This window comes from Carettochelys insculpta, chromosome 19 (assembly GCF_033958435.1).
Source record: "Carettochelys insculpta isolate YL-2023 chromosome 19, ASM3395843v1, whole genome shotgun sequence".
In the NCBI taxonomy this organism is placed as follows: Eukaryota; Metazoa; Chordata; order Testudines; family Carettochelyidae; genus Carettochelys; species Carettochelys insculpta.
The window spans coordinates 23,612,455-23,626,127 of NC_134155.1; the positions used below are offsets into that span (position 1 = coordinate 23,612,455).

At 57.3% G+C, this 13,673-nt stretch overlaps 1 pseudogene; it reads right to left on the reverse strand.

Moving 5' to 3' along the window:
• Positions 1 to 6,416: 6,416 nt before the first annotated feature.
• Positions 6,417 to 7,431, reverse strand: LOC142023320 (uncharacterized; annotated as a pseudogene).
• Between the last annotated feature and the right edge of the window lie 6,242 nt (positions 7,432 to 13,673).

Here is a 13,673-nt window from a genome sequence, read left to right on the forward strand (position 1 = left end):
TGCCACGCTCTGACCTGCGCCAGCTGCCCCGGCTCTACGGATGGGGAGGGGTGGGCTGGAGACATGGTCAGCTGCTGCTGTGCTGGTCCCAGTCTGGACGCCTCTGGGCCTTCGTTCACGCATTGCCACCCACTGCTCCCTGGGACTGAGGCAGACCTCCTGCCCCTGGGGGGGCGTCGTGCTGGGAGCAGAGAGAGAGAGAGCTGTGAGCCGGGTTCCCTTAACAAACGCAGAGTTGCACCCAGACCGGTCCCAGCTCTGGCAGCTCCTGGGCCCTCCCACCGGTCCAGACCCCAGACACCCCGTGGCTGGGAAGAGAAACAAGCCTGCAGCAGGTTTTTCAGGGCTCGGTGCTGTGGACTTCAGAGGGGCTCTGGCCCCAGCCCCACGCCGCACAGGGCTCCAGGGTCGGGGGGCTGCAGCCCTGTGGGACATTTGGTGGAGGGGCTTGGCCCCACACAGTAAAAGGCTCCGGCCCTGGCCCTATGACACAGGGATGGCTGGGGAGGGGGTGGCTCTACCTTCACACCAGGCAGGGCTCTAGCCCCGCCCTGTGGCAGGACTCCAGGAGGGATGCTCCAGCCCCATGGAAGGTCCAGGGGGTCCTTGGCCCTGCACCATACAGGGCTCCAGCCCTGGCCTGGGATGTGATGTGATGGGGGTGGAGGAAGGCTCTGGCCCTGCTCTGTGCAGGGCTCCGTCTGCAGTAGGGCTCTGGCTCCACACCAGTCCCGTGGAAGGGACTGTGGGTAGAGGGGACTCCGGTGATGGCTCCAGCCCTGCACTGAGATGGCCCCAGCCCCCCTGCTGCAGCTCCCACTTTCCCCAGCTCCATCCCAGCCCAGCCAGGCACCTGAGCAAGGCTGGGGCTGGCAGTGGAGTTCCAGTGGTGCAGCAGGCGGGGAGCTACGTTTTAACACCCATAATCCAAACCCACTGCCCCCTACACCCCACCCCATGTAACCTGACCCATCTGTCCCTCATCCCTATACTATGTAACTCAAACTCTCTGCCCCCAGACCCCTTCCCCATGTAACCCAAGCCCCTTTTCCCCCAACCCCTGTAACCCAAACCCACTTAGAGTGGGTGAAAGACCCAACACAGGTATGGCTGGGTGCCTGCTTCTCATTCCCCTGTACTTCTAGGCCGGGGTGGCCAGCCAGTTAGGCACCGTGTTGCTGTTTCGGGATACATTTGTATTCCGAAATAGCAACCCTGCCTCTAAACCCTGCACTTGAAATATTTCAAGCATGGTGTTTCGTCCCCTGTACCCCTCGTTGTGGGAGGGGTAGCAGAAACTCCAAAATAGCTGCTTCTTTTGAAGTTTGGTGCCATTTGGAGGGCACTGAGTTTAAATAAGTTAATGTGAAACACCGTCTGCAATTTGCATTGCGCAAATTGTGTAAGATATTTCACGTTACGGCTACACTATAGCCATAGCCTTAGAGACTAAGAGACAAAACAGCTGTGGATAGAGTGCAAAAAGCCACATATTGGGCTTGTCTACACTAGCTTCCTACTTCAAAAGTAAGCATGCTGTCAGGAGATTATTCCATTTTGAGGAGTAAAGGGACTTCAAAGTTGCCCAGGCGCTTCGAAGTACCGGCAGGTGAGCCGTGGCTACGCGCGAGCCGGTACTTTGAAGTTTCACACTTCGGAGTTGCAGTGGGGGAGAATTAGCTTAATGAAGTACTGCATATGCAGCACAGCGCTTCATTAATAATCTCCTGCCACCCTACTTACCATGCTCCCTTTGAAGTAGGGAGCTATTTTTATTGGTCTATCTGCAGATATATAGCTATAGACAGATCGATAAAAATAAATATGTAATATGTGGCTCAGTGCCCTCCCCCAGAGCCAGGCACTCTCAACCCCCTGCTATAACCCAGTACCCTCCTGTCCCCCAGAGCCAGGCACCCCCAGCTCTCCTGCTCTAAACCAATCATCCTTCTAAAACCCCTATCACACATAACCCAAGCCCTCTGTTTTCTTAAACCCCTAACCCCGTAACCCAACCCCACCGTCCCACCTACACCCCTGCCCCATGTTATTCAAACCCTCTGTTCCCTACACCCCAACCCACATATCCCAAACCCTATACTCCCCTACAACCCTAACCATGTAACCCAAACCCTCAGCCCCCTACACCCCTTCCCTACGTAACACAAACCCTTGGCCCCCTATACCCCATCCCATGTAACACAAATGTTGAGCCCCACTGCACCCCTACCTGATGTAATCCAAACCCTCTGTGTTTGCTACACCCCTACTCCTTGTAACCCAAACCCTCTGCTCCCTACACCCCAACCCTGTAACTCAAACCCTCTGCCCCTTACACCCCTGCCACACATAACCCAAACACTCTGTCCCACTACACCCCTACCCTACATAATCCAAACCTGCTGCCAGCTACACCCCTGCCCCATGTTACCCTAACCCTCTGCCCCTACACCCCTTCCCTACGTCATCCAAACTCCCTGCCCCCTATAGCCGTATCCCACAAAACCCAAACCCTCTGATCCATACACCTGTACCGCAAGCAACCCAAACCTTCATTCCCCTACGCTGCTACCCCACATAACCCAGACCCTATGCTCTGACCATACCCCTTCCCCACATAACCCAACACTGACCAGCCACACCCCGACATGACGTAACCTAATCCCTCTGTCCTGCCGCATTCCTACCCCATGTAACCCAAACACCTTGTCTCTCATACACTCCTACCCAGGTAGCCCAAAGCCTCTGCCCTACTAAACCCCTGCCCACGTTACCCAAAACCTCTGACACCTACAACCCTACCCCACATAACCCAAACCCTCTGCCCTCTACATCTCTACCCCACGTAACCCATACCCATGATCCCCCATGCCCTTCCCCATGTAATTCAAATCTCTGCACTCCACATGCCTACGCCACATAACCTAAGCCCTCTGTCCATTCTACATCCCGACCCCTCAAAATCCAACCCCCTGTCCCCCCACACCCCTACCCCATGTACTGAAACCCTCTGCCCCTTGTATTGATACCCTGCGTAACCTAAAACCTCTAACAGCATTCCTCTACCCTATGTAACCCAAACCATCTATCCCAGTATCCCTACCCCACACCTCCCAAATACTCAACCACCACACCCACAGCTCCCGTTAACCAAACCATCTACCTGTACTCTGTGTAAAACCCTCTGCCCCCCTTACTCTTACCTGACATAACCCAATCCCTCATTCCACATAACTCAAACCCTCTCTTGCTCGACAGCCCTTTCCCACGTAACCCCAACCTCATGTCCTCCTGCACCCCTATCCCACATAACCCAAACCCTCTGTCCCCCTACTCCTGCCCCATGTAAAACAAACTCTCTACCTTCCCTGTACCCCGACACAACATAACCCAAACTCTGCGCCCAGGCTCCTACTCCACGTAATCCAAACCCCCTGCCCCACTATAACCCTACTCCTGAGAACCCAAACCCTCTCTCGCCCTACATCCTTACCCCACATAGCCCGAACCCTCTGACCTGATACCTCTACCCATGTAACCGAAACTCTGTGCATCACTATAACCCTACGCCTTGTAACCCAAAGCCTCTGTCTGTCCCCACGTACTCCTACCACATGTAAACCAAACCCTTTCCCCCCCATTTCCCTAAAACAGGTAACCCAACCCTTTGCCCCAGTACTCCTACCCCACGTAAAACAAGCCTCTACTCCACACCCCCCGCTGCACCTAACCCAGACTTTCAGCTCCCTATAACCCATCTCCATGCAACCCAAACCCTCTACCCCCATTCCCCTACCCCCTGTAACCCGAGTGCTCTGCCTCCATATGCCTACCCCCCATAACCCAAATACTCTGTTCCAAATACACCTACAGCCCATTAACCAAGACCTCCACCCCCACATCCCTACCCCACATAACCCCAACCCTCTGCCATCACTACACCACTACCACATGTAACCCAGCACCCAAAACCTCTGCCCTTCTACACCGCAACCCCACATATCCCAAAACCTCTGCCCCAGATACTCCTACCCCATGTAACCCCAACCCTCTGTCGCCCACAACCCTACCCCACCTTGCTCAAACCTTCTGAACCCTCCTACCACCCTATTCCACGTAACCCAACCCTCTGCCCCCACCGCCCACAAGTGCAACCCTCTGCTCCCCTCCTGCCCCTGTACCCCAAGTAACCCAAACCCTCTACCCCCTTCTACCCCACTCCATGTAACCCAAATCTCTGCCCCTACACTCACACCCACAAAACCCAAAGGTCTGCCCTGCCCTGCACACCTACCTATGTAACTGGAACCATCTCCCCTTATATTCCTATCACTGGTAAGCCAAACCCTCTGCTCCCCCCAAGCTCCCTCCCATAACGGAAGCCACTGCCCCGCCCCACATCTACCCCATGTTCCCAAAGCCCTGCCTCCCCACCTGCACTCCAACTCCACAGAACCAACCCCCCACGCCACCTCCTGCTCCTATACCACATAACCCAAATTGTGCACCCCCTTCTGCCCCCACGCCCTCTGCTCCCCTCCTACACGCCGTGCAATGTTACCCAAACCCTCTGCCGCTCTACAGTGCTACCCCACAGAACCCAAACCCTCTGCTGCCTCCTGCCCCCTACCTCATGTAACCCAAAGTCTCCTATATCCCTACCCCACATAGCCCTAACCATCTGCCCCCTACAGCTACACTCCATGGAACCCCTACGGTCTGCCCCCCGCACCCCAGCTCCACATCACCATACCCTGTGTATCCTTCACTCCTCCCCTGGGTAGCACAGTCCCTCTGCCCCCCAACCCATCCTTCACACCCCTCCTCCTGCAGCTGTACCCCCTCCTTGGATCTGCCCCCCAATCCCTCCCCCAGATCACAACCCCTCCTGCCCTTGATCGCAACCCCAACCCTCACATCCCCTCCTGCTTCCTGACCTCAGCATATAACACCCTCTTGGTCCCTTCTCCCCCTCCCGCACCCAGACCCACTGCCCAGCATCACAGCCCCCACTCCTAGCTTCCCTCCTGCACCCCACACCCCCACCCACGTCTTTCCAGCGAGCATGCTGCTCCGGTCCATAACCCCTCCTCCCGCCCCACTGCCTCTTCCCCCATCCAGCCAGCTGGTCCCAGCCACGCTCCTGCTCCAAGTCAGTACCTGCCCCCACCCACCCCCACTTCCCCCAGCCCCACCCGCCCCCACCCACACCCACTTCCCCCAGCCCCCATCCACACCCCCTTCCCCCAGCCCTCTGCATCCACTCACACCCCCTTCCCCCACCTGCCCCCACTCACACCCACTTCCCCCAGCCCCCATCCACGCTCCCTTCCCCCAGCCCTCTGCATCCACTCACACCCCCTTCCCCCACCTGCCCCCACCCACACCCACTTCCCCCAGCCTCACCCGCCACCACCCACACCCACTTCCCCCAGCCTCACCCGCCACCACCCACACCCACTTCCCCCAGCCCCCATCCACACCCCCTTCCCCCACCTGCCCTCCACCCACACCCACTTCCCCCAGCCCCCACCCACACCCACTTCCCCCACCTGCCCCCACCCACACCGCCTTCCCCTGCTCCCAACTCTGTCCCCTCATCCGCAGTCCCTTTCCCCACACAGTTCCTGGCCCCCACCTGCACCCCTGCCTCACATTCACCCCCCAGCTGCCCAGCCCTCCTTCCCTCACCCCCCGCCCCAGCCCCCTGCCCCACAGCATTTAGCTGCCTGTCCCAGGTCACAAACCCCAGACAGGCTCCATGAGCCAAGGTCACCCTCAGCCCACCCCCACTGCCAGGCAGAGACCCTCCTTCCCCACCCCCCGAAATCAGCCACTTAGCGGATGTCTGCAAGGCTGGGTCTCCGGTCCCAGCTCCGCGGCCAGGCCTGCCGGGGCAGTGCATCCCAGCCTCCGTGGGAGTGCTTCTGGGGATGGGCCATGGCCGCCTCCTCGGTGGGCAGGCATTCCAGTGCGGCTCCAAGGTGGGGCTGCTAGCGACTGGCCGCCTCTCTGGGCAGCCACGGTCGGGTCTCGTTGGACGATGCCACGGTCCTTTCCTCCTGCGTGGGCCCGGGTCTGGGCCCGGTGTGGCCAGCATCGCTGGGGGCTGTCCGGGGCTCCGCCGGCAGCGGGCAGGGGCTGCTCCTCTGGCCAGGCTGCGGGAGGGGAGGTAAGCTGGCAGCTCTGCCTTGGCCGGTTGCCCCTGGGGTGGGTGGGGAGCCCGGCGCGGATCTGGAGCCCCGTCCTTCTGTGCAGATGGGGCTGTGTCCCTCCTGGCAAGCCGGCGGCTGGGTGCAGACTGAGGTGTGTGGCCCTGGCTGGCTGCAGTCGCCGCAGGGCAGCCCTGGCTATTAAAGCTACGACTGCAGAGCGGTGTCAGGCCCCAGGGCTCTTGCCAGGGGGGCTCGTCAGGCCTATCTCGCAGCTTTGCGCGGGCACCGTATCTTTCCCCCACACGAGCTGCACACCCCGTCCCCTCGCCGTCTCTTCCGCCGGGGCGTCTCTCCCGCCCGCAGCCGGCCCAGCACCTGGTGGTAGACGCGGCAGCTGAACCCTTCGCCCAGTCCGTGCTTCACGTGCCGGATGAGGGCCTGCAGGGTGGGGAAAAGGCGGCAGCAGGCCATGCATCGCAGGCCCTGCTCCGTCCGGAGCAGCCCCTCTGGGCTCATGCCCGCCTCTTGGCTAGCAATGGCCTGGTGCAGAGCCCCCTCTGCCTCGGCCTCTAGGTCCAGGTCCCCCAGCTCTGACTTGGTGTGGCAGCTGCTTAGGCTGGAGCCAGCAAAGCTTTCTCCTCCGGCGTAGCTGGCCTGAAAGATGCGGGGCTGCTTCCTGATGGTGCCAAAGCCGGCCCCGGTCTCCCAGGCCACCGAGACGCTGTTCATGGCCTGGACCCTCATGTAGAAAAGGCATTTTTCCTCCCTCTCCACCTCAGCCTCTGTGCCATGGCCCGAGCGCTTTCTCTTCAGGCCCTGGTGGGCTGGGCCCTGCAGGGGCTGCACACACAGGCGGTTGAAGGCCATGGGCTCCACCACGCGGGCGGAGGAGTGGCTGGTGACAGATGTGGCCGGGGAGGGCTGCTGGCCTGGCTCCCCGGGTCCTGCAGAGGCCGAGTCATGCGCCTGCGAGGTTTCCTCAGGCACTGGGCTCCCAGCGGAGAGTCCCGGATGAGGGGGCAGGTCCCCTGTGCTCTGCGACTCTGAAAGCAGAATGAAAGGCCAACTCCTGTGGCCAGCCCTGCGCAGTGGGTCCCAGGCCCAGAGGGCTCTGCTGCCTGGATCCAACACCGCCCCCGGGAAGGGCCAGAGCCCCCTCGCTTGGCACACTGCAAATTAGAGCCCAAGACAATGTCCTGTCCATGGGCCTGGCCCCACGGGGAAACAACACTCTGCCCCTCAGCTCTGTTCCAGCCCTGACATGCACCAGCGGCATCCTGGGGCTGGCTGTGCCCCTCTCAGAGCCTGTCACTCCAGGGGTGTGGGACTCTAGGCATGGGAAAGGTCAATCCAGAGCCATTGAGTGCCCCTACATATGCTTCCCCACCCCATAAAGCTCCTCTTGATGGTGTCACCTTCACCCCAGGGGGGTCGCTGTCTTTCCTGGGGGTCCCTTCCTTTGCCCATGTAAAGGAGGGGAGGTCCATGGACAGGCAGGGCTGGTGTCCAAGCTGCCGGGAATGGGTGACACAGCAGACAGAGTAGTGGGTTGGATGGACCTGTGGCCGTCAGAAGAATGGCTGCTGTTATGGTAACCAACTGGAGGTCTCTGTCTTTCTCCACTTAGAGTTTCTCCAGGCCCCCCACCTGCTTGCCCTGCTGGGTCTCTGTATCTCTCCTCCTTCCGGCCCCTTTCGAGACCCTCACACCCCTGGGGCAGGCAGAGAGAATTTGGGTTCATCCTTGACCCGGGACCCCAAGTGGTCACTAACCTCTCACACAAGTGTCCTGTGAACACAGGGACTGTCCAGCTCACCTGACTCCTGCTGGGCAGCTCCAGGATTCACCTCGGGGGCATCAGCAGGAAGCCCTTGATGGCGCACCATGGTCCTGGCTCTGGGGGCTCAGGACACAGCTGCTGGTGCCTGTCACTGGCCTCAAAGCTTCCCAGGTTCACTGCACCAGCTGGGCGCTGGTTCTGTTCTTTGCTTGCAGGAGCATCTGCTCCAATTCTCCAGCCCAGTCTCACACCCCCAGCCTGAGAGACAGGCTCCCGATGGACCTGAGCCCGGGGTCTGAGCCAAGTGGCACCAGACCGTTAATATGCCCTGGAATGCTGTGGTCCAAACGGTGCCAGGCTGTTTGGATCCAAATGGCTCAGAAGGTTCTGAGCTGGGTGAGCCCCTTGTCAGCTGGGACGGTGGTGCTCCACTCCGTGCCACCTGCCGGGGGGTCCTACCCACCCGCCCATGTCCTGTTGAGGGACCCCTACCTGATGGGGGCCACGGGTGGTGCAGCCTAACCTCCAGCTGGGGCTCTGACAGGGAGGGGGAACCAGCCCAGGCCCTGGCTTTGTGCTGGCCCAGACTGATAAGCAGGGCCGTTCGTTTGAGCGTGGATTTGGGTTAGTGCCGTGCCGAGATGCCCAGCCAGGAGCAGGGCTCACAGCTGGGAACTGCCAAAGCCAGAGTGAGGCCACTCCCTAGCTGAACTGTCCAAAGAAACCAGCAAGACAAACAGAAACAGAGAGTCCGGACCCAGAGCTCCATAGGCGGTGTGGTCCCAGCACACCACAGGCATCCTGGCTGGGATGATTTAGTAGGGTTTATCTTGCTTTGGGCAGGGGGCTGGACTAGATGACCTCCTGAGGTCCCTTCCAGCTCTGGGATTCTATGACTCTATGATCTGATTGTGCCTGAAATGCCTGTCAGGCAAAAAAAGAACCAAATTATGGAAAATCCTCACCAATCCTTTCCTGCCTGGTGACCTCTTCCCCTGGAGTCCCTGGCCACTCCAGCCCTGCGGTGGTCTGCCTCGTCCTCTGACTCAGCCCTTTGGTCAGGCTACTCTTACTCCTGCCCCTTGCTGGGTAATTGAGAACAACACACCTGTAGCCAGGCAAGGCAAGGCCATCCTGGAGCTGTGGCCTGGCTTTGTGGACCTCCCAGCCCTTGGCTCTGGGGTTCTTACGTCTGGGTTGTCGGCAGGCTGGTAGGGGAACCAGCACAGTGGCTCTCTGTGAAAGATAACTGAGGTTTCCCTCCTTAAAGCCTCTCTATGGGCTTTTGATACCTTGAATAGGTGAAATGAGGGACGTGGGGCAGACTGGGCCCCCAGCTGTCATTAACCCCTTATTGCTCAGGGTGGCGCCTCTCACACAGCACATCAATATGTCAAAGTTAAACAAGATCTCAGTGTTTATAGGGCAATCCCATGGCTTTCGGCTGCCCTCATGACGTGTGGGAGGGCCTGGCTCCAGCATTTGAATGCTGGGGGCCAGCTGTGCTTATCTCACCATCACTGTGAAGGAGTTCTGAGTCACACCAGCCCTGGGAAGGGAGACCCCTGCACCAGCGCCTCCAGGGACAGGCTGCCAGCAGTTATCCACCATGTACTCATAGCCCATGCGACTTGCCTAAGGCCAGCTGTGGCAGAGCGAGAGAGTCGGGGCAGAGGCGGGGGCCTGGCAATGCTGGGTCTTTTCTGTTTGTGGCTTTCCTAGATCAAAGAGGTGGATCTGCTCTCGCATCCTCTCTTGCGGTTATTTTTAGGCAGCAGCAGCCTGCCACATCCTGCTGCATTGCTCTCCTTCCACTGCAGCCCCGGCAATGCACACAGGAGCCCACAGCAGCTCTCTGGCTGCTGGGTCTTGAGCCGGGGGCTCCTCACCAACCCCTTTTCCCGCACCACACAGGACCACCGAGATCTGTGCTCTGCTTCTCTCTCGCAGCCCCAGCCCGAGGAGGCCAGGAGTGCCGGCCCATCACTCCCGGGGTTAAACCACCTGGGCTGCACCGGCTGCCAGGGCAGTTCCTGCTCGCGAGGTGCTGAAATACCCCCTGCCTGGCCGCTGCAAGCCAGCCACCAGTGTCATGGTGACAAACAGGCTGAGGCAGCTCCCCAGCTGGCCGGAATGTGGCTTTACACAGGGCTGCAGACAGCGGTGTGGGACAGCTGGGGGCAGGACAAGAGCCATTGGAATTTCTGCGCCCCTGGAAATCCCAAGGTTGGACCTTTGTTCTTGTGGCAGATCAGGAGGAAAAGTCACAATATTGAAATTATTCATGGAACCAAAAGGTCCAAAGCGTTCCTGTGGGGAACCGCGTCCCTCTGGGGCTGGTCACTCTGCCTTGTTGGTGCAGCGCTTTGTGGGTGTTGCGCTTGGCGTGTGTCTTCACCATCTGATCTCATGCTGCCTTTGCTAGACTGAAGAGTGCCCCATGGGGGTCAGGAGCCTTCTCCTCTTGTAGCTTCTTACAGACCAGTGGTTCACAAACTTTTCAGCATCACACCTTCCTTTTGATTTTTGAGAAACCTTCACCTCCCTTTCTTTATCACCATCTAACCCCCCACCTTTTAACAAAAAAACTCAATTGGTAATTGAAAATAAACACAAAAAATTGATATATCCCAGGCTTACAAGGCCTTTGCTCTAACCACTGAGCTATCCTCCCACAGGAACAGAGGCTTATACAGTAAGGCTGGGTCTCTGCAACAGAGATTTTTCGACAGAAGACGTAACAATCTCTGGACAGAGTACTATCGACAAAGGTGCAGCGTATACACTTCTGTTGACAGAGAGGGCTTCGGCTTGCCAGGCAACCCTCTTTGCAGAGCTGCCATTCTGCTTTCTGGCACCAGAGGGCACTGCCGTCTGGCAGTTCTCTGTCGACAGAGCAAGGCGTGTGTAGATGCAATCTGTTGGCAGAGGTTTTGTCGAGATTTCCCTGTCGCCAGTAACTTCTGTCGACAAATGACTAGTGTATCCATAGCCTAAGAACTCGGTAGCTGCCATAGCAGTTGCTGTTTGTAGTGAGACCTTTCACCAACAATCTCCCTCCAACTGGCACTGGCATTGACTCGTCAGCCAGGAACATTGCGGCTGGGACTGGCCAAGATACTGCGCAGGGGAATTTGTATGCAAGAACCTTCCTTTTCCTGAGTCCATCACAGACAGGACAACTCACGAACTCCAGGTCAGAGGCTCCCAGCTTCACATCTGTTAGATCCAGCATGGAGTGAAGAGGGGCAGATAGACAGGTCCAGAGCAAACAGACCCAGGAGACCTGCGGGAGGCCCAGCTGCTTTGCTTAGCACCAGGGAGGATCTGGGCCCGGGGTGCCGGAACAGAGAGGTTCCCTGCCTTCTCTACACCATAGACCTGTCCTTTTAGCCAGGCTCCTGCAGGCAGGACTGAGCCCTGGCATTTGTTCCCATATGGGGCCCCCCAGGCTGAGAACTCTGAGCTGCTGCATTTAACCTCCTGCAGACCCTTATCCTCTGCTGGGAATGGTGGGGACAGCACAGCAGGGAAAGCAGTAAGGGAACTGTTGAGGCTGGACACCAGCCAGACTCGGGTCTCCCTCTGGTACCCATGGGCGGGATCCGCCCATGCCTGGTGGAGTGGGATTAGAGTCAGTCCTGTGGTCGCCATCAGCCCAGCGCCAGCACCAATGTGCTAGATATTCCAGCCCAGCCTGGGGACAGTTCACTCTGATTGGCTGCCTGCCCTAGTGCCTCTCCTTCTGGGAAGAGCAGCCAATCAGGGCTGCAGGAAGCAGCTGGAGCTCTGCCCAGCAGCTCAGGGTGGCCTCATCCCCTCTTCCCCACATCCTCCCTGCAAGCAATGGGTGAGTCCATGCCCTGACATCCCACTCCACTTCATCTCCACAACATCCTTGGTGTCCACAGCAACCCCATAGTCCCTTTACCACTCTGGGGGCTCCATAGTGAAGCCTCGGCGACCAGGCCCATCCTTGCTCAGAAGCAACATTGCATTCCTACTCACATCAGGGGCAGCCTTGGGATGCATTAGGAAGCAGGGCACTTTATTGTGTCTGCAGAGGGAATGACGGTGGCATTGGCAGGGGTCACTTCCCCCTCACATGCTTGGTGGGAGACGCAGAAGGGATAAAGGGGTGGGAGGTGGTTCTCTATAAATTAACAGGACTAGCAAAACAGCTTAGCCCATCTGCAGGCTGGAACATCTGTGCATATAAAACACTTAGTGTATCAAACCCAGAGCCGGTCCAGCTTCTGCTGCCTCACCCCTGCAGTCCACATATCTATCAGGACTTTTTCTGGCTCTCCTTGTACTTCAAAAACCATTCCTCACCGGGGTCGACACAGACTTCCTTCCCCCTTTTCAGCACCAAGCTGGGGAGAGAGAGAAAGAGCCGTGAGCCAGGTTCCTGTCAGCAGGGACAGAGACAACATTTAAAGTCTCCCACAGCCTCTGACCACAGCAAACAGGACAGAGTGCGGGGAAAGAACGCCCGGGTCCCCGGCACTGCTTTCCCATTTGGAGCAAGAGCCGTTCCAAGAGGCGGACAGAGCCAGCTGGGCCCAGATGCCGCTGTGATACACATCACAAGCTCTGGCATCCTACGCCCTACTCCCAACCAGTCAATACCCCACGTTACCGGCCTGCAGCACTCCCCACGACTCCGTGGCAGCATGCCAGGGATTGAGATGTACTGCTGTCCTCGGCTGGGGTATCCCCTGCCCAGCCAACCTGTCAGCGCCCTCCCGTCCTAACCTCAGCCTCCACTCTGCTGCTGTACCCTTGTTTCCTTTCTGCTGACACACCTTGGTCCTGATGAGCAAGTGTCCAGCCCTGGGGCAAACAGGGAGCGTTGAGAGCTGCTCTCAGCACAGCCTCTGAACTGATGTTGCCAGGCAGAGGCATTCACACGCAGTGACACTTCCCACTACTTTAAGCTATTGCCGGTTTCTGTTTCTAGCATAGAGGAATCTCATCAGTTCGCACCGCCTGTGAGACCCGTGGCTACTTCCTCATTTGCAAAAAAATTGGCTATTCACACACACAAGAAACAATAGCAAGAATAGCCCATCCCTCAATGCACTTACTTCCCTTATGTTTGCATATATTGTTGGGGTTTGGTCTCCAAAAACTCTTCAAGCAGGGACATATGATTTACCATAGTATATGTACAGTTGGGCCATCTAGAAAGTTGCAGCAATTGACATGATTTAGGGGAGCATTTCTTAAACTTTTTGAGACCCTGGAACACCAAACAATAGTATTTTTATGAGGAACACCAATGAAAATTTTCTTCAGAAAAAAGGTGTCAGCCAAAACCAAAAACAAACAGCAACACAAAAAAGCAGTCAAGTAGCACTTTAAAGACTAACAAAATAAAATAAATAAATTGTTTTGTTAGTCTTTAAAGTGCTACTTGACTGCTTTTTTGTTTGGACAGTTTATAGACTAGCCCGGCTCCCTCTCTGTTACTGAACAGCAACACCTACAGCAAAAAGCAAAATGAAGTAATTTAATCAGGTATCCTAGCAATGAAGAAGTAACATGGTATCTGGTTTTATTAACAGGAAATATGTACATTGAAATACTTTGCCAAACCCTCACAGCACACCTGTGAGTTGTCCATGGAACACAGTTTTAGAAACACTGATTTAGGGACACCTGAGTAGATATCTGTGGATGCTCTTAGGAAAAAGCCTTGTGGGTTGCTCACAACACGTTTTGATGGGAAGTAA